Source organism: Chrysemys picta, chromosome 5, assembly GCF_011386835.1.
Source record: "Chrysemys picta bellii isolate R12L10 chromosome 5, ASM1138683v2, whole genome shotgun sequence".
Taxonomy (NCBI): domain Eukaryota; kingdom Metazoa; phylum Chordata; order Testudines; family Emydidae; genus Chrysemys; species Chrysemys picta.
Genome location: NC_088795.1, coordinates 20651350 through 20672574, shown reverse-complemented (window position 1 = coordinate 20672574; position 21225 = coordinate 20651350). Strand labels below are relative to the sequence as shown.

The 21225-nt window shown below is 40.6% G+C and overlaps 1 protein-coding gene across 2 annotated transcripts in view; it reads left to right on the top strand.

Annotated features, from left to right (window-relative positions):
• The window catches only part of BMPR1B (bone morphogenetic protein receptor type 1B), a 358401-nt gene that overhangs the window by 138389 nt on the left and 198787 nt on the right, over positions 1 to 21225 (top strand). For both annotated transcript variants that reach the window (XM_065596087.1, XM_024099901.3), the window contains exon 4: positions 4219 to 4299. The gene's annotated coding sequence lies outside the window, so the exon portion shown is untranslated. The remainder of the gene's footprint in view (positions 1 to 4218; positions 4300 to 21225) is intronic.

Genomic DNA, 21225 nt, shown 5'->3' with positions numbered 1-21225 from the left:
TTTGAATGCTTGAATGCAAGCTTGAAAAATGTGACATTGTTATGTAATTTGATTACGTTGTTTCAGTTCATTTTAGATAGGGTCCGCATTTCAAGAAGCACATACTGAACATCGTTCTGTGATTTTCACCATTATTAGCAGGCTCTGCGGTGACGCTGAGAATTAAAAAGGCACGGGGAAAGAACGGGTTCCTCACCCCCAGATGTGAGCAGTGAGGTACACACGTGGGGCAGTGTTTCTGCCACTGCCTCTGTTGAACTTGTCCTTGGAAAAAAATATAGGACTACGTCTTTCCCCAGTGCTAAATGAAATAGAATGAACCTATTTTCACCTCTGTATGCCCCATGCAAAATAGCTGGTGCAAATGTACAGGGAGGTTTGTCTCCCTCCAAAATTTAGCCCAATAAGTTAAGTCAAAAGCAAAAGGCTAGTTGGAAAACAGCCTCATCATGGTCTTGAGAGGTCTCCTACTACTTTTAAAATATTACAATATAACAATCTGCCATGGTATTATCTCACTGAAAATGAAGCCAAATATCTTCCTAAGGAAAGGTAGATAATTGTTTTGTTATATACCAACATTCTAGGATTGTGCTTTATTAAATATAGATATCACTATTTTTTTCCTTAAAACCTGCTTTCAGTCCACCCTAGGGTAGCTAATTGATGTGGGCATAGTAATGTGATCTCTCAAAGTTGTATACTTTTTGTAGTGGACACCTATAAATATTTGTATTAACCTACCACATCTTACCCAGCAAATAATTATAAATCCAGATTTATAGGAGTGCGTATTTCTCCTTAAAGCATGTTGGGGTGAATAATTACCTTTTGTTGCCTTGTTTAAGTCTTTTTATTCCTATTTCTTCTGAGGTCATCTAGTGATGAGGGTAAAGATAACTGACTGGAGGTGGGATCCTGCTTAATTCCATCAAATTGATCTTGATCTGAGAAGTTATTTCTGCCTTCAGCTTGACTGGAGCTTTGTAGTAATTATTTTCCATACTTTCCAGGAGCAAATGCCAGCATAATTATAGTCAGAACTTGGTTGCTGAAGGTGCTAACCTGAATTGTAATGCCAGGATATAACTGGTGTTTTAACAGCCTAATTAATTTGTCTCCTGAACGGCAGGGCTGGGAATTAAATAGGGTGTGCAGCACTATTGACTTATGAACATGAAGGAAGTGGGAAGGAAAAGAGAAAATACATTAATTGTTTAGTGGACGTAAGCCAGATCTACACTAGAAAAGATTTGTTGGTATAGCTAACCTGGCGAACCTTCCTAGTATAGATTAATCTTGCAAAAAAGTGCTATTGCCAGTGTAGTTTATATCAGTTCCCTGAGCAAAATAAGCTATACTGCCAAAAGTACCTTTATGGTCTGTATAAATGTGTCTACAATAGGGCTTTTACCTGTATAGAAATGTAAAAAAATCACCCTGCTAACTGACAGTACTATAGTGGCAAAAGTGTCTAGGGTAGACCTGGCCTTAATGTACTATACAACTATTTTGTAAAGCAGGGCTGGGGAAACTACGGCCCGGGGGCCGCATCCAGCCCTTCAGACGTTTTAATCAGGCCCTCCAGCTCCTGCCGGGGAGCGGGGTCCGGGGCTTACCCTGCTCCGGTGCTCCAGCCGGGGAGTGGAGTCGGGGGCTTGTCCTGCTCCGCGTGTGCTGTGGCTCTGCACGGCTCCCACAGCTCCCATTGGCTGGCAACCATGGCCAATGGGAGCTGCAGGGGTGGCACCTGCGGATGGGGCAGCACACAGTGCCACCCGGACGCACCTCCACGTAGGAGCCGGAGGAGGGACATGCTGCTGCTTCTGGTAGCTGCTTGAGGTAAGCGCTGCCCAGAGCCTGCACTCCTCACCCCTTCCCGCGCCCCAACCCCCTACCCCAACCCTGATCCCCATCCCGCCCTCCGAACCCCTCGGTCCCAGCCTCCTCCTGCATCCCAGAGCCTTCACCCCCAGCTGGAGCATCCTCTCACCTGCACTCCAACCCCCTACCCCAGCCCAGAGCCACCTCCCCTACCCTGAACTCCTCAGTTCTGGCCCCACCCCAGAGGCCAACCCCCAATTTCATGAGCATTCATGGCCCACTATACAATTTCCATACCCAGATGTGGCCCTCGGGCCACAAAGTTTGCCCACCCCTGTTGTAAAGATTCATCTTCAGAAATCAATATTGACGGCTTTGTTCTTATGTTACTGTATTGTAAATGTTACTTTCTTGAATAAGATTTGAATTTGTTTTAGATGTTTAGCAACCCTCTGTCTGCAAAGAGGAACACTTTCATCACAGATTTTAGTCATGCCACTACTAGACACTCAACAGGCCAACAAAAATTGTGGGTCTTGGAGAAAAGAAATGGTACCCTGTTAACTTTGGCTTTCCATTGTGATTGCTGCTCTGCACTGAGTTAAGCCATTAAAATTGGGCTTCACTAACATACAGCCATACTGCAGGAAAGAAGTTTCATCTTAGATCATTGACTCTTTTCTTTGACATTTATATTGCAGTTACATCTACACTTCTTCCTGACTCATGGGGCAATGTTAGGTCATCACTCACTTTGAACCCCAGATAGATTGTGTGCTGCCATATTTTGTTATAACTGAAACTTTTAATTTTGCATCTACATTTTTTAATTCATTTGGTTTTGTATCTTATTGTTCAGAGCCACTTTGATTACCCCATCCCTCCTCCAACCCCCCTCCCAAATAGGAAGTAAATATGTTGTGCTTCAAGCAACTCCTGCCCTCTTCGAGCCCCCATACTCTGGGCCCAGTTGTTCCACTCTCTCCCTTGAATAGACACTTACTCCCATAAATACCTCATTGATTTCAACTGTATTACAGTGGGCCAGTAGCCCCACTATCATTAAAATTGTTACTAGCTTACTGTTTAATTATCTAATGAGTCTTCAGGGGACTACTCGCAGACTCAGGCCTTTATTCTGCAAACACATGACTTCTTCAATGGAACTACTTACATGGCTAAAGTGGGCACATGAAGAAGTGTTTACAGGATCAAGCTCTAAACTTCTACTCAACACTAATAGGGTGGAAGAACTGGGCTCTCAGATGGTGTAAGAGGCCTCATTATAGATGCATCTAGTGTGAGTTTATTAGGTGTGGAATTGGGCTCTCGGGTTTCTCTCCCACCACTCCAGAGCAGGTATCATTTGGCCCTAAGTATTGTGTGTGTTACTTTCTTGTGTTTGGAACACATACGTTTAAAAAAAAATGGAGCAGAATGGGTGATCCCACTTGTCTGGTAAGAGCAGCACTAGAACAAAACCATCAGCACAATGTAAGAGTCTCAGTCAAGTCTCTTATGACTCTGTAGTAGTCAAGTCAGCTAAAATGTCCATTAAGTAATGGTAAATTATCATTGAAAATCTCTGGAAATTTATTGTATACAAAAGCAGCACTGAATATATATTTTAAATAGCAGTCAAGGAAACTGGCTGAAACACCTAGGAACATGCCCAGCATGACAAGTGAAGGATTAAACTCACAGCTTCCATTCTTAATAGGGGATTACATAGTTAAATCACTACCTGGTACTTGAATTTGTTGAATTGAAGTCTGTTGATTGCAGTGTGATTATTGGCTTTTGTGCATTAATAAAATAATGTTACTTTGTTTTGCTATGTTTCAGATTGTGAAATAATATTTAGGCTTCAGTCACCCTAATATTTAGGTTTCAGTGTTCAGTAAAATGTAAATCAGATAAAAGTTTAAAGTAAGAAGGATTTTTTTATTTTTCCTGCAAGACTCAGAAGTTGACAGCAACTTAGAATGCTTTTGGTCTCAATCTTACAGTTCTTACTCAAGTGACTAGTTTTATTGATTGTGTTGTTTAGTTGTAAAAATACTATGATTTAGTGTCAGCATGAGTTTAATTATTTAATTTATATAACTGCAACATGAGCCGTACAAGTAGAGAATGAAGGGCAATCAAAACATCTCCGGGTCTGAGCGTATATGTTGAAAGAGGGGAAAGGTACCTCTTATTAATATGTGCATTTCATGTTGTTTGATTCCTGCCGAACGTTTACTGTTTGGCACAAGTATCCATAAAAGACATGCTATGGCAAGATAATAGCTAAATGTTTAACTGTTAATTTTCTCATTAAAGTGTAATTTGATGCTCATGTTAAATGTACCATATTATGTTGTCTTGATATATCTTTCTACTCTATTGTAGGTCACCCAGCGGGGAATGCTCTTGTTTTGTTTAAAGCAGAGAAGTGACAAGAAGATTTCTTGAACATTGGGAATTCTGCAGGTAAGGACTTATATGCATTTAATTGAATCAGTCATTTCATTTATATTAAGGACATAACTATTATTATTAAGCACCAGCATGAAGCAGACACAGAAGAAGAATGGCAGTTTATGAGCTGTAGTAAGAAAAACTAAATAAGAATAATTGAAAATATGCCGCTTTGTAATGGAATGAAAATGTATTTTGAGTGATCTACCATGGGGAAAGGTGGTTTCTGTTCGTATATGCGGGCTGCCACCCGAAACATGAAAGGTAAGATGTTGCGTTCAGATATAATAATAGGAACCAACTGAGAAGTTACACTTTTAAATTGTCAAAGTGTAAATATCAGTTCTGTGGCTCTGCAGTTAGCACAGAGAGTACCAGTAGCACCAGGCTTGACTTAATCTGGCTATCATTGCCCATTTTAGATTTTCAGACAAGAATTGGTGGATCTACAATTTGTATTCAGGAAACATTCCTCCTTCCCTTTGGGGGTATTGCTGAATAATAGCATTTGTACAGAACTAGGTTGTCATTCTCTGATCTTTCGCATGAGATAAACAAGCAGTAGCTCTGTACTGGAAAAACCAGCAGTTCTTTGTTTAAACAGTTAAAACCCTGAGTTGTGCAAAGGAGGGAGGATTCTGAGCTTTTCGGTGTATAGGTCCTGTACTCACTGGAGATGCTGTTATAAACTCCTGTGATGACAGCTGGCACAGAAAATAAAACGGAGTGTCGTTGTTTTACACCAGCTATTATACTGACATTTTTCTATGCAGACAGGCACAATACTGATTACTAGCATACACTCTTCCATAGCAAACAGCACGTGCAGTGACAAATCACAATAGTTTACAATATATGCTGTGATGGCTTATGAGATATGAACCCTAGGGTCTAGCATCTCAGGCAAATCAGCAGTTTCTGAGCTACTCTATCAACGGAACCTCTATCATCTAATTTGAGAGCTACATGCCAAGAGCCAGGAGTTTCTTGCAACTAGGGAAATAACGGAAAATCTTCCATAGTGAAGTAATAATTCTTGACAGTATGATATTTTATGTTGTTTGAGTGTGACGAAAAGTCAAAGCCTAAGATATAGAAATTATGTTGAGACTCTTACATTCTTGGAACTTTTCCTAGAGCAATTTCACTGCTTAATTTGCGTTTGGTGTTAGAAAGTTTATAGGACCCTGATGCTTTGTTACCTAGGCCCAGGTTTTGAAAAGGAAAAATTGGATGTCTATTAAGTTTAAAATAAAACTGTAACATTCTCTTATAAAAATAGGCATGTTGTTGTTTAAATGTCGATGCAATACTATTCGAAGACGTAGGGCAATTCCTGCCTTGAGAATCTTATGTTGTGTACTGACAGCATTGTTTTTAAGAGGGTACTTTTCAACTTTACACATTTTTGAGATCATTAAAATAGTAATTTATTTTCTCTTCTGTTTTCCAAACTCCATTATCTTCACATCTCTGCTAGGAAAACTCCCCCCTGGAAGAAGTTTCTCATCTTCCAAAGGCAAAGTTTTGAAATATTTCCTTTTGACATAAACTATAAAACAAATTAAAATGCTGTTGATTTTGAATCTACAGCTTAAGAACCCAAACTCATTTGAAAAGTTTTCTACTTATAGACAGTCCTGGATGCCACAAAACTGATAGCAAAGGTTGGGGCTGGTTCTCTACTACTTTCTTCTTTATATATTCATTTACATCTGCACCAAGTGGGTGAGAAATGTTATTACCAATTTGGGTGGAGAGTTCTGATTTGGTAGCATTTTACATTTTGCGCAGGTGTAAATGACTACATAAGATGCAGACACTGGAGAATGAGTCCCACTGGGTTTTGCTGGGTTCTGGTAATGTGACAGGCAACTTGGCTATATATTACTCGTTCCCGTCTTTCTCTCTGCTAGTGTACTAGCATCATTGTTGTTGCCAAATGTAATGTATGAAGGGACCCATCTGACACCTATGTGCACAGAATGAGTAAAAAAATGAGGGAGAGAAAGGGAGTGGTCACCTGACAATAAGCAATATGGTGTTGTCTCTGAAATTCACCCAGCACAAATAGTAGATTTTTTTGAAATTTGACTTATCATCAAATACTTAAGAGGAAACTTCCTCAAATTTACAGCTCTGTTTTTAATCTAAAAAAGCATTTATTTTTATGTAGTTTTTGTATTAGTTAATTTTTTTCACAGTTTGTTTACTCAAAGAACAACCATGTTAACAATCTACAAATATTTGAAGTGTATAAATATTAACAAAGGAAAGCAACTGCTTAGGATATTACAAAGTGGTATTACTGGTCCCAGTCCTACAGTAAATGCTACATTGGCACATGGGTTTGCCTGCATGGTGCTGATTGCAGGATCAGGGCTACAAGTATTGTCATCTTTCTTGCCACTTTTATAGCCTTCTTCCAAAACTCATGATTATATGCCAGGCTGTTATGTAGCTTGATCTCTCTGAGGTCTATTGATATCTTGTCTATGTACCAAGTCTTTGGCCTCTCCCTTGGTCGTTTTCCATTCACAAGCATTGCAAGAGCCACCCTACCAACATAAGTCTCCAATCTCCACTGGATATACCCATACCAATGTAGTCTAGCCTACGAGGTCTGTGAAATTAAGGGAAATGGGGTCTGATCCTGCACCATTGAGGTCAATGGGAGTTTTGCCATCCTCATGAGTACGGGAGCAGGATTGATACCATAAAGAGCAAGCTGACTGTCAAGTAAAAGTGAGATCCATTAAATTTTCTCAAGCAAAGTGATAGTAGCTCCAGCCCACTTTTAGCTATCAGTAGTATTTGTATAATCAGGGTCTAAGTCATTATAAGCAGTAGATCAATGGCAGTGTGATACTCAAATACATATTTTATTAATTAGGGAAGAGTTGTATATTTCCCTTGCAGATTGCCTGGTATAGATATATGGGGCCAGACCCTGACACCCAGTTTGTGTGCAACTAGTTTAGCTCAGTGGGTGCAAAATTCTCTTTAAGCAGCCTTTAAGCCCTGTATCATCTCAGAGCTGGTGGGAGCTGGTCCAGTCCTCTGGTAGTTCTATGTTATGCTGGCTACCCATGGCCTGCTGGAGCGTAGGAATGTAACGGCCGTAATCATTGTACTGGTAGCCAATGTGGTTTCGGTATAGCTGCTCTTATATTGGCTCAGCAAACCTGGGCTCCCCTTATGCAAGAGACATCCTACAAGGGTTGTTGCTGCTGGGTTTATGTTCACTTTGATTTGCAGAATTGGGCCCTTAATATTTATTAGATTTATAGTCTCTGTGACGGTGAACTAGATGTAAGAGTTCACTAAAGGATAAGTAGGAAGCTCTGAGCAGGGCCATATCTGTTTGGTCTTGCCCACCCATTCCTCCACCACATTTGCACATTCATCCTCTCCACCCACAACTTGAACTGTATTTTGAAACATTTGTAACACACAGATTGTATATCAAATGCTTCGAGGAGCCATGATGTAATGTAATTCTTTTGAACACGGTTCATCGGGTATTCAGTTATGCAATGTTTTAGTGCACATAGCATGAGCTACAAGAGAACAGGGAAGAACCCAGCAAGCATTGTTAAAGTAGTATAGTAGTAACAAGCCAATTCATTAACAGACAGATTAGGAAGACTGCCACCCAAATAAATGCAAAGTGTCACTCAGCAGGCTTGTGTTACTCAGCTTGGTAGCATTATTGAGACATTTCTGTTGAGTTACTGTTCTTGAACATCTTTTCAAGATTGTACAAATGTATTGTATTGTACAAATTACATAAGGTATAAACGTGCTTTGCTATAAATCATAGGGCCAATCTCAATCTCACGTATACTGGTGTAAATTTAGTTAATTCCTTTGAAGTCAATGAAGTTATTCCAGATTTACACTATTGTATCTGGCCATTTCTAAGCTAGTCTGTATTACAAAAGCGTAAATCATAACCAGGATTATCAAAATTTTTGCATTCTGTGAAGACTTTCCTCATTTGGGGTTCAGTTTTGCAAACACTTAGACGTATGAGTAACCCCTCAATAGTCCGGTAGGTGTCTGTATAAACTGTGGCTGCTGATTGCAGTTGCAGACAACATAGCACTGTGAAGAGATGCTCTACAGCCGCTAGCTCAAACTTACTTTCCGAGTATCATAACTGGGGTTGGAAGAATCCCAACAAGTCATTTAGAACACTTGCCTGGTTTTTGTGTGTCTTTGTTTGTGCAAGGTTTTTTTTTTCACTAGAGAGGGGTCTGTGTTCCAGAATTTTTATCTGTGTTTTGAATCCCCCAAAGTTGAAAGGGAGTTTGGATTTGAGGTTTTGGCTCAGCCTGTTATAGAAATTTGGGCCAGTCAAGAATTGTGATCTGGTTCCAGGTTTCGGTTCTTGACCTTCCTTCCCCAACAACAACAAAAAATTTAAGGATGTCGGATAAGGATTTATGTTTGACCTCGTCCCTAATTTATATCACAGTTTAATTCATTTTATATTCCAGCTACTGAGTGTATTCCAAGATATGTATCCTATGTATCTTGAGCCCATACATAGCAGAATGTGGTTCTTTTAGGTCTATGTATTTATGTTGTGGCTACAAGCATTAAACAGGGCCAGCCTTGTTTTACTTATCCAGCTGCTGAATATGCAAGAGAGTCAGCTTGAATGTTTAAATTCTCTCAGTAAATTTAGAAACAGAAGATCTCATCTTATCAGAAATGTCCAGTTATCCTGCCTCGCACCACATTAATGTCATGTAAACATCTTCAGATCCCCAGCAGAAGAAAATCTCTAAGGACCATTATAAGGGCAAAATAAATACTACTGTAGGCTCCCAAATGACTGTAGAACATGTGCAGTATCTCCCGTTTGCCTCTGACAACTTCACATCCCACTGCAGATCCTCTCCTCTTTAATGCTCCTCTATTAGAAGATGAGTAGGGGGTGAGCAGGCCCTGTGCGATGCCATGTACACTGCTTGAGCTCAGAAAGTAGTGTACAAACAGGCTGTTGCAAGAGATGGAATAGCCGAGCACATGTGGTTGCAGAAAGTCTGATTGCCAAGAATGGGTCAAATTGGATGCACATGTGGGGCTCCCATTAACTGCAGTGAGAGCTGCACTGATATATGTAAATGCAGTATTTGAGCCACCACCCTTCTTACCTCTTAAAGAATGTACAAGTGGATGCTTTGTGTTTAATTTTTTACTTTTACTTCTGTGTACAGAATCTTTTTTGGGAGATGTTCTGAATTCCCTTATAGTCCCAGCTAGCCAGTGGCTTTAAAATAGTTTTAAACTGTTTGATGGATCAAAATGGGCTTGCTTGATATGCAGCTAGTACTGTAGCTTTTGTATGTTGCTTTATTGGGTAGTTCCAGTAGTAAACTGAGTTTATTAAAGTAAATTTATGAAAAGACCCTAATTGCCTGTCCTCAATAATATTTTAATACTCTCCAGTCTTTGCCTTTTTATACCGTAATGTAATGTACATGGCGCAACATGTGTACGCATATTGTTTAAGGGGCTTGAATGGCCTGCCTGTCTGAAACGTTTTACTAGATTCCAGCCTTTTTCCATGACATCATTAAAACAGACTTCCTTGAAAATATGAACAGCTGCTGTGTACCTTTTTTTTTTTCTGTGTTTTAGGTTACAAACTGTAGCAGCATTTCACAAATGACGGCGATAGGCCAGCTTGATGCAAAACGAAGTGAATGCAGCCAAACTCAGAGCTGTGGAGCTGTTAACAGACCAGTAATGAAACAGGTCCCCATGTCTGAAGCATTTCATAATGCAGTAGGGGATAACTTACAGAACTGCAGAGTCTGTTGTCGCATTTTGGCTAAAGGCTGGTCCTGTTCCCTCATCTCCCTCCTAAACTAAACTGTGCATGATTTAAGAAGATGAAAACAATATTGTTGTCAGACTTTTGGCACAGATGGCAAGTCACTTGAAGTATTTTACTGTGGTTTTTGCAGTGCTGTTGTTCAGATCTTTCATAGATAGCCAGTCCCTTAAAGCTCTCTAGCCCAATCCACAGAAACTTACTTCCTTTATTTCTGTATGACTTTTGGAGTTCACACAAGAAAAGTGTGGGATGGAGTTCTCATTGTTGTAAAATAGAATTGCAGATTCAGCAACCCAGATGGAAAGAATAATCTCCATTCTGCCTCTCCATGTAATTGGGGGAATCATGTAACAGGAGAACGTGGACTGCTTGATCACTCTATTGCACCATTTTTATCATGGTTTAGCTTCATAGGAGTTTCACCTCTTCTAATGCTGGCATAAGAAATATACAAATTTTTAAATATTTCAAAGAATATATGTAATTTCACATAGCTCTTGGTAAAGAGTTATAGTTTTTATGTGCTGTACTATAGACACACATAATTTGTTCCTATAATAGCCTATATCAGAATATGGAGAAGTCCTACTTGGCATCCAGCAAGTGGAGAGGTAACGCCCTGCTCAACGCTCTCCTTGGAGCTCAGGTTGGAGTGATGAGGAAGTGCTGATAGCTGAGGACCCAATCAAGTGCTCATAGAAAATTCTGCCCCTTTTGTAGGGAGAAAGTATCGTCTCTCAGCTCTTCTGGGAGTAGAGGTGCATGATACAAGTGTGTGCCATACCACTCTGGCTGGTTCCATGATTGCCTCATTTACTGGGAGAGCTACCCAGTTGGGTTCAGTTGGCTGTAGGATATCAAAGAGCTTGTGCTGTGTGTCATCAACTTCCTGAAGTGGGATCTGAAGTTCAGATACCACCCTCTGCAAAAGTTCTTTGTGTTGCCTGTGGTCATCATGCAGGAATCGGGTGATTGCTCCATCGGATGAGGACGATGATACACCTGTCAGTACCGCCGGTAATGGTGGATCTGGCTCAGTGTCTTCCTCCTCTGTATACACTGGGAGAGTCGGTTGTTGTTGCCTTGCGGAAGAGGCCAGTGAGACTCTCACATGATTCCAGGGCGCCATACATACAGATCTCATGGACCCCAACAGGGGAATACAGATAGGGACTGCACCTCTTGAAGACCTTCCAATTACAGGTAAATGACTTCCATATATCTGTCAGAAGCTTCCAAAATATTTCTTTAATCAAACAGAATCATCTGGGTATTTTCCCAAGTCACTCTAATGTTCTTGAGTGCTGTTGTTTTCCCTTGGTTCATTTACCATAGCAGATATTCAATATGTGTAAAAAACATATGTTGCTGTCTAGTCACTTTGTTGATTCCAGATCAAAGGCGGCGATGAAAAGTGAGCTGTTCCATCTAGGGTGGGGAATAACTTATGCGTTTGAACTAAAGTTGAGTTAAGCAATTTTCAGAAGGTAGAAATTACAAATGAAAATGGTTCTGGTGGTCTCATGCTGTTTCCTAGTGGACAGTGGTCCACCTTACAACTGTTGTGCATCTTGGCATGACTGGGAACCTCCACTTGGGTCTAGAATAGTTAAGGATCAAATGCTTCTGCAAAGCTGTGTGGCTGCCTAACTCTAGAAAGTACCCATGTAATATGTAGGTGGATATCAAATTAATGGAAATGAATGGGTTTTTTAAAAATGTAGTTCAGAATTAATTTAGCCTCATTTCTTCCATTTTATCCCCTAGTTGATCCTTAGGATAGTCACTGAGACTTTAGAATCTTGCAGCAACATGATGATGATGTAATACAATGAAAATTAATTAATTAGAACTTTTTTTAAAAAAGTGTGTTTACAAATAATTGATTTAGTATTTAGGGGAAAAGCATTCTAGGCCCATCTGTGCCTGGCGATGAATGAACACCCAGACATTTGTTGGGGGGGGGTTGCTCCCCAGAGTGCAAATGTGAAGGGAATATGACTTAGGGGACTTGGGTTCAATTCCCAGCTCCACCACAAGACTTCCCCTGTGATCTTTGGCAAGTTACTAAGTCTCTTGAGGCCTCACTTCCCCATCTGTACAATGGGGATAATAGGCAAATAGTATCTCACAGGGGTGTTGTATAGATAAATACATTTAAGATTTTGAGGTTCTCAGATACCACAATACCAGGGGCCATATAAATACCAAAGAAAGTACTGCTCTAGGCTTGTACTAGATGGTACTTGCCTCCCCACAAGGAGTGAGGGGAAACTGCCCTCTCCTTTCATTGGCCATTTTTTGTGAGCAAGTGGAAGCTTACCCTGTGCCCAGGAGGCAGTGTGTGCTATGAACCATGACTGTGCTCTCTGATTACATGATTTCTCAATACTGTTTTGAAAAAACAAACCGACAGTCTGAGCTTAAATATGCCAATGGGAAAAGATTACACTGCAAACTCATGCTGTTTGGAACCATTTTGCAACAGGTTAGGTTTCTCTTTCAGAAGTCTCGTGATGGGAATTAACAAGGATCTCCTTAAGCTAATGTGTTGACACATTTCTTCCCTAAATGCAGGAATATTATTTAGGTTGGCATGCATCTAACTTTTTTCTAAAGGGGGTGTGGGGTTTGGGAGGGAAAGGTAACGAGGCATCATTGGAAATATTCCTGAAACGAAATTGCTCCATAGAAGTGGATTTTAATTCTATGGGCAAAGCCAGACAGTCCATTGTCATGTCCCATCACCCCCCTCACCACCACCCTTTCTACAGGTCAGTTCCATTTGGGGCTCAGAAGATGCGGAGCCATATAGTTACAGTTTAGCAGTAGATTGTTTCCAGTCCTGTATAGGTTCCCAAAACAAAAAAAAAAGAGCAAAGGAGTGGATATATGGGGCAAGGATAGAGTCACGGTCCGGTGGTCCCTCTTTATCTCTCCCCTCCACCACCCCCCCCGCCAAACTCTACTGGCTAACTGAGAGAGGCGAAGGAGAAAGGGCATGCCGTGCTTAAAAAAAACATGGTAGTGCCCTCTAGAAAGAAAGGAATATAGGGGCCACTGAGGTCCACATTCCTGAGTGCATTTTGCTGGACAACTCTGTGGAGAGCATCCTCTGTGGACCCCATCCCACTGCCAGTTGTAGTGGCTTAGAGCAACAATATTGCTAACTGATATCTTTGATGACATATCAAGTAATAGTCCTTCATGTTCAACTAATAAGGAATTACTATTGGAAAAGAATGAGTGGCTGATCTCCTCTATGTTGCACTTCAGATCCACAGGCAAAATTGAAAGGGCATACCTCCATCCTCTGCTGTATGGAATTGTAACACCTGATTAAATGCAGTAAGCTAAGTTCTGTGCTGATTTACACCTGAGGAACCTTAAGTCGTTGGGGGGTGAGGAGTGAGTGGGTGCAGAACATGAGCCAGTACATATCAGAAGCTAATGCTACTCTTTAGAATTTGTGAAGTATCCAGGTTACCACAGGGACCAGTATGGTATAAAAGGGTAGATAGCTTTAATCGACCTAGCACATGGTATAGTAACAAAAACTCTAACCACAGCCTCCTAAATCAACTCTCATCTGAATTATACGTTTAACACAAATTCAATCTCAGGATACCTTTTAATATTTTATATAATTAATTTATTTGTGGGCCTGGTCCTGCTTCCATTGAAGTCTGTCAAAACTCCCATTCATTGCGAGCAGGACTGAGCCCTATGTATAAGTATCCGTTTATTTCTATAGTTTATTTTTTTTTAAATCCTTAATATTGGAGGTTTATTGTCAGACTGTGGCCCTGCAATGTACTCAGTGTGAGCGGTCGTTTTGCCTGCATGTATGTACTCTGAAGTTTAGCCACAGAAGCAAGCTGCAGGATCAGGACTGATTTTTGTACCAACTGTATGTAGATCATTTGTCTTTACAAAACAATCAAGGAATTGGCATTTTTTGTCAAGCCTTGTTATAGAAATTGTGGTTCATTGGTAACCTGTATTATATACTAGTTTTGGCAGCTTTGTACTGTGGAAATTGGTTGTGGATATTTTATTACCCTATTTAAGTAAATAACAATTCTAAATAACCATTTTTTAAAATTATCTTTCCGAAAAATCATGCCCAATTTTCTTTTTCTAGTTGGAGAGCAATTTATTTTGCATAACTTCAGATAAAAGGTTTTGAATAAAGTATCCACTGAGAAATAGAAAGGTCATTAAGAAACCTACAGAAATATTTCACTAAAGTAAATTTGATTCCATAAAAGAAACATGGCAAATCTAAAGCTATTTGCTAATGATGAACACTGGAGTAAGCAATATGATTCTAGAGTTATTTATAATTACAATTTATATTATATGTACAGAACCAAGTAATTTAATGATGATAGAACGCATTCTGATCAGGGTTACACCAGTTAAAATCTGCATTAATTTGATTGTATCAGAGGGGTAGCCGTGTTAGTCTGGATCTGTAAAAAGCAACAGAGAGTCCTGTGGCACCTTTAAGACTAACAGATGTATTGGAGCATAAGCTTTCGTGGGTGAATGCCCACTTCGTCGGATGTAATTTGATTGAAATCAATATACACCTCTACGTCGATATAACGCTGTCCTTGGGAGCCAATAAATCTTACCGTGTTATAGGTGAAACCACATTATATCGAACTTGCCCCCCCCCGGAGCACTGCTTTACCGCGTTATATCCGAATTCGTATTATATCGGGTCACCTTATATCGGGGAAGAGGTGTAGTTAATTCATATTTATATTAGATAAAAATGTGACCATATAGTTGCAATTTGAACACCAAGAGAACAGGGACATTAGACTTCCAAGCCTCAGCCTCAGTGTAATCTTTACATTAATCCTTTGTTAAATGCATTCTTTCATGTAATAATCTGAACTTTGTAACAGAATACATGCAAATAAGGTAGTGCTCTAAAATTAATCTAATTTGTGGCCCACTAATCATGGTGAAAATGAAATGTGTATGCTAATGAGACTATTGATCTCTGCTTGAGAAGACACGTAATGGAGAATATTGAAAATCAGCATGTTTTATAAATACCAGTACTTTGTATAGTAAAGGTACACTTTGCATGTTTTTCATTGGATCTGATGATTATGAAATGTTGTTAATAGAGTAAAATGGGAAGTCCCCAGATTTTAATAGAAAGTGTGTTTTCAAATATTTTATCACATTTCCTTTAAGCTCCAGTGCCAGAGCAGACGCATGCGACAAACAGTTCAGTCAACTATATTTAAACTGTATTTCAAAAACTAATAAATCTGAACATCCAAATTACAACAGTGATGTAGAGATATGCCTGAGACCAAACTTTCCAGAAAGCTTGTTTAACTGAGTATGTGTTCTACCCTAAACTATAAATCCACATTCCCCTTGATAAACCACTTAGAATACAGTCAGCTGAAGATTGACAGAACGAGGCTTTTCGCTTGCATCTATAATGGAACAGCACCTACTAGCATCATTATATATCAGCTTGGAAGTATTGCCATTGCATATCATCATAGCATTTATGTAATAAAACATAGTCATTTTCTTTATTAGTCCTAGTCAAAGTTTGCTATTTTGCATTTTTTGTTTTGTTTAACCTTTTGATAATTTGTGTCTTGTTTGTTTCCTAATGATGTGATGTTTGGAAGGGATACTCACGGCTCAGATAAATGATAATGGAAGCTATTCACTTCTACCGACCTGGATCAGTTTCAAGATGGCTCTGGTTAGTAGTGAGCACAATTTATTATGAGCTGCTGACATTAATACCAGTAGCCTCCACTATGTGAAACAAATGGATGGCTTTTAGTCCAGTTGCTAGTGAAGAGAATTCTGTAGGGCAAATCACCATCGCAACATCTTGTTGGCCACCTTAGCAGGAAGGCAGAGAGTTGAATTGGCTTCTTTGTCCTGTGGACGTGGGCTCCTTCCAAGGCCAGGATGACTGGGTGGGTGGCACAAGGAACACATATCTACAGTCTCAACAGTATATTCTTCAGTATAGCTTACCTAAAATGCTGACCGTCTTTGACAGTTCTCTCAACTCCTTAATTAGCTTTAAATTGATCTTTGCATGGAAGGTACGTTTTGTTCTCCATGGGATCTGTTCTCCTTTCACTGCTTGAGAGAATTAGGAGCATACCTCCTCTTAATGCTAATCTTATTTTTGTGTCTTGAGAGGCACTCGTCAAGGATATTGTTCTCTGGGCATCTCTTTATTTTTCTGATGTATCTGATATGTGATGTGCCTAACTCAAAAGGATGGCCCTGTTCCAGTGTTCGTTCAGCTCTCTTATGTAGTTTTTAGAAACATTTGTAATAGTGAAAAACAGAAGACAAAAATATTTGGCGTCCTGAGGTAAATTAGGTCTGAAGGGGTCTGCTGTAACTTAAAAACAAAAGAAGTAATGTTTCTAGCCAGAGAACCAAATATCTTGGAGTCAAATGTGGAAAATGTTTATAGTGTTGTATAGTTTTATTACTACAGACTGAAGGAAAACAGTTTATTGAATGACTTTCAGGGACTAAGAGATTTTTTGTGCAGGTTGGTTATCAAGCAATGGGCAAAACAAAAGTCCCTCTGCCACAGGGAGCGAAGGACTTGTGTAGGGAATACACAGCTTTCATTTACTGCCTGTTAAGAGCCAGATGTTGTTCCCAGTTCCCACTGTGAGCCTTGAAGGTCCTAAATGCAGTGAAATGGCGGTGGTTCTGATGCAGGGGTGGACAAGTTGTGAAGAGGCTACACAAAGGACAACTTGGATTTAACGCATGCAAGCAGTATGTTTGAGGGACTCTTGCGAGGATGTGGGGAGTGAACTGTGGCTCCATAGGCCTAATGCATTTGCAGATTGCCACTTATGCATGCTATAGGACTAGCAGTGATATAATGGCTTCCTTCCTATCTCCCCCTAACCCTTCATAGACCCCAGTGCAAAACCTATTTGGCTTTGTGCGGGGTGGTGGCAGGGAGGAGATGGCAGCACCACCAAACCATCTGAAAATCTTTAACTACACTTGCCCCTTGTTTGTTTAATGTGGTGGCGAGTTACCATGTGCAGTAGGATTATTTCCTTCTGCCACTGCCCAAACCAGGTATAATAACTGTAGGTGTATGCTGAAACTTGGATCCATTAGGCCTTGTGGAGAAACAAGTAGTTTTAAAGCAATGAAATCCAATAGTGAGCCGGCTGCTGGGTCTCATTCTTTTCCTTTTGGTTTCCTCTCTGTTTTTAGTTCTGTATGTTAGTGCCAGGCAATTGCACTAGATTATAACTGTAGAGTGCAGTTAGGGCTACAGTAGAGTCTTGAATAGTTCAGCCTTTTATGCTGTTGGAGCAAGAGAACAAACAGTTCCCTCAGCATATTGCAGAATGAGGTGAGATTGAGCTCTCATGTCTTTCTGAGGAACTGGAGCCGGGAAACTCTCTGAAGTTCAAGCCATGGCTTAAAAAATGTACCCGATGCCAAATAGCCAGGTTGAAAAAATACGTGCACTGCCATCCGCCCCAGAACAACTCCCTTTGAAAAGTAAAGAATAAAAAATGGCATGCTATCTATTGTATCTGTGACGTAATGTCAGTCAGCATTCTGTTCCACACACTTTTGTATAATGTATTGACTCCCTTATTTTAAACATACTTGCTCGTACTTCCAGGCTTTACTCCGCTTTTTCTTTCCTATAAATCTTTTATGGTGGCATTGTCAGGGTTGGTTTCCTTTTTCTCTCTCACCCTCGATCTCCTTGAACACTTGTCCCAACAGTGGGTTCTTAGCTCCTCCCCTGCATTTTCTGTCTCTCCTTTCTTCTCCTTGTCTCCCAAACTTCTCTCTCTCAATACTGTACTTCTCTTTTCTAACCTATCCCACTCCTCCACATAGGGCTTGGAAGTTTTACCTGACAACTAGTGGCCAGAGGACTACGCCTACTTGCCAGATACCAACACAAAAGATAGGAGAGGGAAACTATCCATAGGCTAAAACCACAGATAAAAAGCCTACCACTGTCATAACCTGCAGGGGAAGTGCTAGGATTTCCATTGGCATGCTGTCCCTGGGCCATGCTGGGAGCAAGAGGGGCTCAGTCTTTCATATCAGCCTCTGGCTAGCAAGTGAGTGATACATTTGAAACCACTTTGGGTGATAGAATGAAGAAGTGGGCTCTCTCTATTTTCCCAACCTTGAGTATTTTGGCTGGTGCAAAGGTGGATGGCTATGGTGTCTTCATTATTCTACCCTTCCTACAATTTCAATTTTTGAGGATTCCTGCCTAATGAATAGCTTTGCCAAGCAGCAGCAGAGTGAAATTGACCTGATACTTACGGGTTCACTGCTTCCCATAGGAGTCTTAATAGCAGCAGTGTCCTGCTGCAGTTTGGCACAACTATGCATGGCTGAAGAGGCATTGGAGTTGTCTGTAGACTTGGGAAGCTCGCACTGTACTGTTTATTCTCTAGTCACATTTGGAAAGTTGTCTTTGCAACCAAAAGGAAGCTTAGATTCTGCAGAGGTTTATGGCCCTTGCTCTGGAAAGCTTCCTTCTTGCCATGAGTGAGTCAGTGAATGAATTTCTAAGCTCTGGTTAAAGCGGAGGTACTGAGGCAGAAGTTCAGAGGAGCAGCACAGAGCATTTGGGAGCTGAAGTGGAAAGAAGCAAGGACAGGTAGTAGAAGTAAGGCTGTAGGAGAAGCAGCATCATGTGAGGCCAAGAGATAAAGAAAATGAAGGAGAGAGACTGAAGAGCAAAATAACACTGGGATTGGATGGAACTCCATTAGAGTTGCAAATGGGTAAGAGAAAAAGGAGAAAAAAATCTGTGTAGATGGAGCACGAAATAACGAGGCTCAGCCAGAAGTGCACGTGTGGAGGAGAGGTCTGTCATCCAGTTATGCCTGATTTACAAAAAAAAAAGTGAATGCATATAGGGTCCACCTTTAAGGTGACATGAGAGTTACACATCAATAAGTGAACATGTAAGGGACTTTGAGTTATCGTAAGTCACATCTGAAGAAGGCTGAAAGACAGGAATTTGCCCCAATTCACTTCTGAATGTGCCATGTTGACTTGCTGACTTTTTATTACTATAATGAAATAATAATGAGTAATGTTTTGCACATGATGATGTTTTGCACTGAAATCAGAAGCTGGCCCCTTGAATTTAATTCTTGTGCAGTTCGTTGGCAGAAGGAAACAATCAGTCGGGATTAAAGTGAAATCTTTATTTAAGTTACTGTTCACCAGTGTATTAGCTGTCTACCACCATCTTTTCCTCCTGACTGCCTTCCTGGGTTTTCTCTGGTATTTTATAAGGACAGATTCTGATGCTCACATGTGGCTTCCATTGCCGTCAAGGGGAGCCACATGAATGCATATAAAGGCAGAATGTGCCTCCTGCTTCTTGACTTGGTTTTAGAAAATTGTATTAAAGAGACTATCTGATGAAAAAAAATTTAAGGGTTGGGGCTTAGATACTTTTGGTGGAGAAATTACATTAATTAAATAGGCTTTTGAGAGTAAAAACACGGAATATTTTAACAAGTAAGCATCACGAGGATAGTCTTGACTTTACAAGATCTCTTATGGAACTTTTTAAAACTTAATATTTATTTTAATTAAAAATTGGGGTTAAGTGTGGCATTCAAGGACTGATAGCACTGGCCAAAACCAGGTAGATAGATTCTGTGCAAATTTAATGTCACAGAGCTCTGCCAAGTAATGCATACCAATCCTGACCTATAACACTCCAACATTCTTCTAAGGCTAGTCCCGAGTTTCTCCTAAGCAGAGACTGACACACAAAAGTTTGGGCCAGATTCTGCCATTTTTACTCACATTGAGAAATACCTGGCTGCATGAGTAGCAAATGGTGATGAGTTAAGTTACTGAATATGGCCCATAGATGCGACATCTCAGAAGTCCAAACACTTGCTTCAAAGCTTCTACCCATGGAGTAAGGGTGGCAGAATCTGGTCCTACATAAATTGAAATGAGTGGTATCCTCTGTGATGGTGCCACCTGGAACTGGGGTACCACTGATCCCTCTGACTCACCAGCCTGGGCTCCCTCTCACACTGCTGCTCTGACAAGCTGCAGACCTGCTCCCGGTCCTATACTTCCACCAGCATTCACACAGGTAGAGACACACCCAGCTGCAGTTACATGCAGGCTGACCAGCCACTGCATGAACCAACAATAGAGAGGCTACAGCCAAAATAACCGCCAGCTTCCCAGTCTAGGACCCCAGAGTTGTACCCTCCTGCCCTAGTCAAAACCTTGACCGGTATGAATTTCCTCTCCACAACGCTTCAGGGTGGAGAGGAAATGCAGTAGCCCTTGATACAAGCAGGCTTGCAGAATCTTAAGGCACAGGCTGCCTTTGCTTTACAGCTTGGGTTTCCCCGGTTTCCATACACAGGCTAGAAATGGGTCCAGCACTTCTACCAGTTCAGTCTTTGTTCCTCAGGTGTTTTCAGGAGTACTCTTCTGTGGGTAATGAAGAACAATAGATGATGTCACTCCTTGCCTTATATAGCTTTAGCATATGGCAGGAACCCTTTGTTTCAAACTTGGTTCCCAGTCTGTGGAAAAATACAGGCTCCCAAAATGGAGAGCCCAGAGTTATGTGGCCTGGTCACCTGCCCTTGCATACCTTGCTAAGTCATAGCAGCCATTACTTATAGGATGTCTGTAGCATTCTCAGGAAGACTCACCAGGTGGGGATAAGCTTCTCCTAAAGCCTGTTGTTTTTCCTAATGGTCCATTACCTTCTATTGGCCCTTCAGAGCTGACTATCTAGACTGGAACCATTTTGCCTAGTGGGTGTTACCAAGGTGTGACTACATGTGAAATACAGATACACAGTCAATATTCGCAACTTAAGATACAGAAAGAAATTATAAATGCATACAAATAAGATAATCATATTCAGCAAATTATAACTTTTCCAATGATACCTCACATGACCCATCTTGTAGAAAATGCATCACAATTATGTCATAATTATATCATCATCATCCAACTAGGAAGAATATGGGGTACAGTGTCACAGCCTCATGCATCTGAAG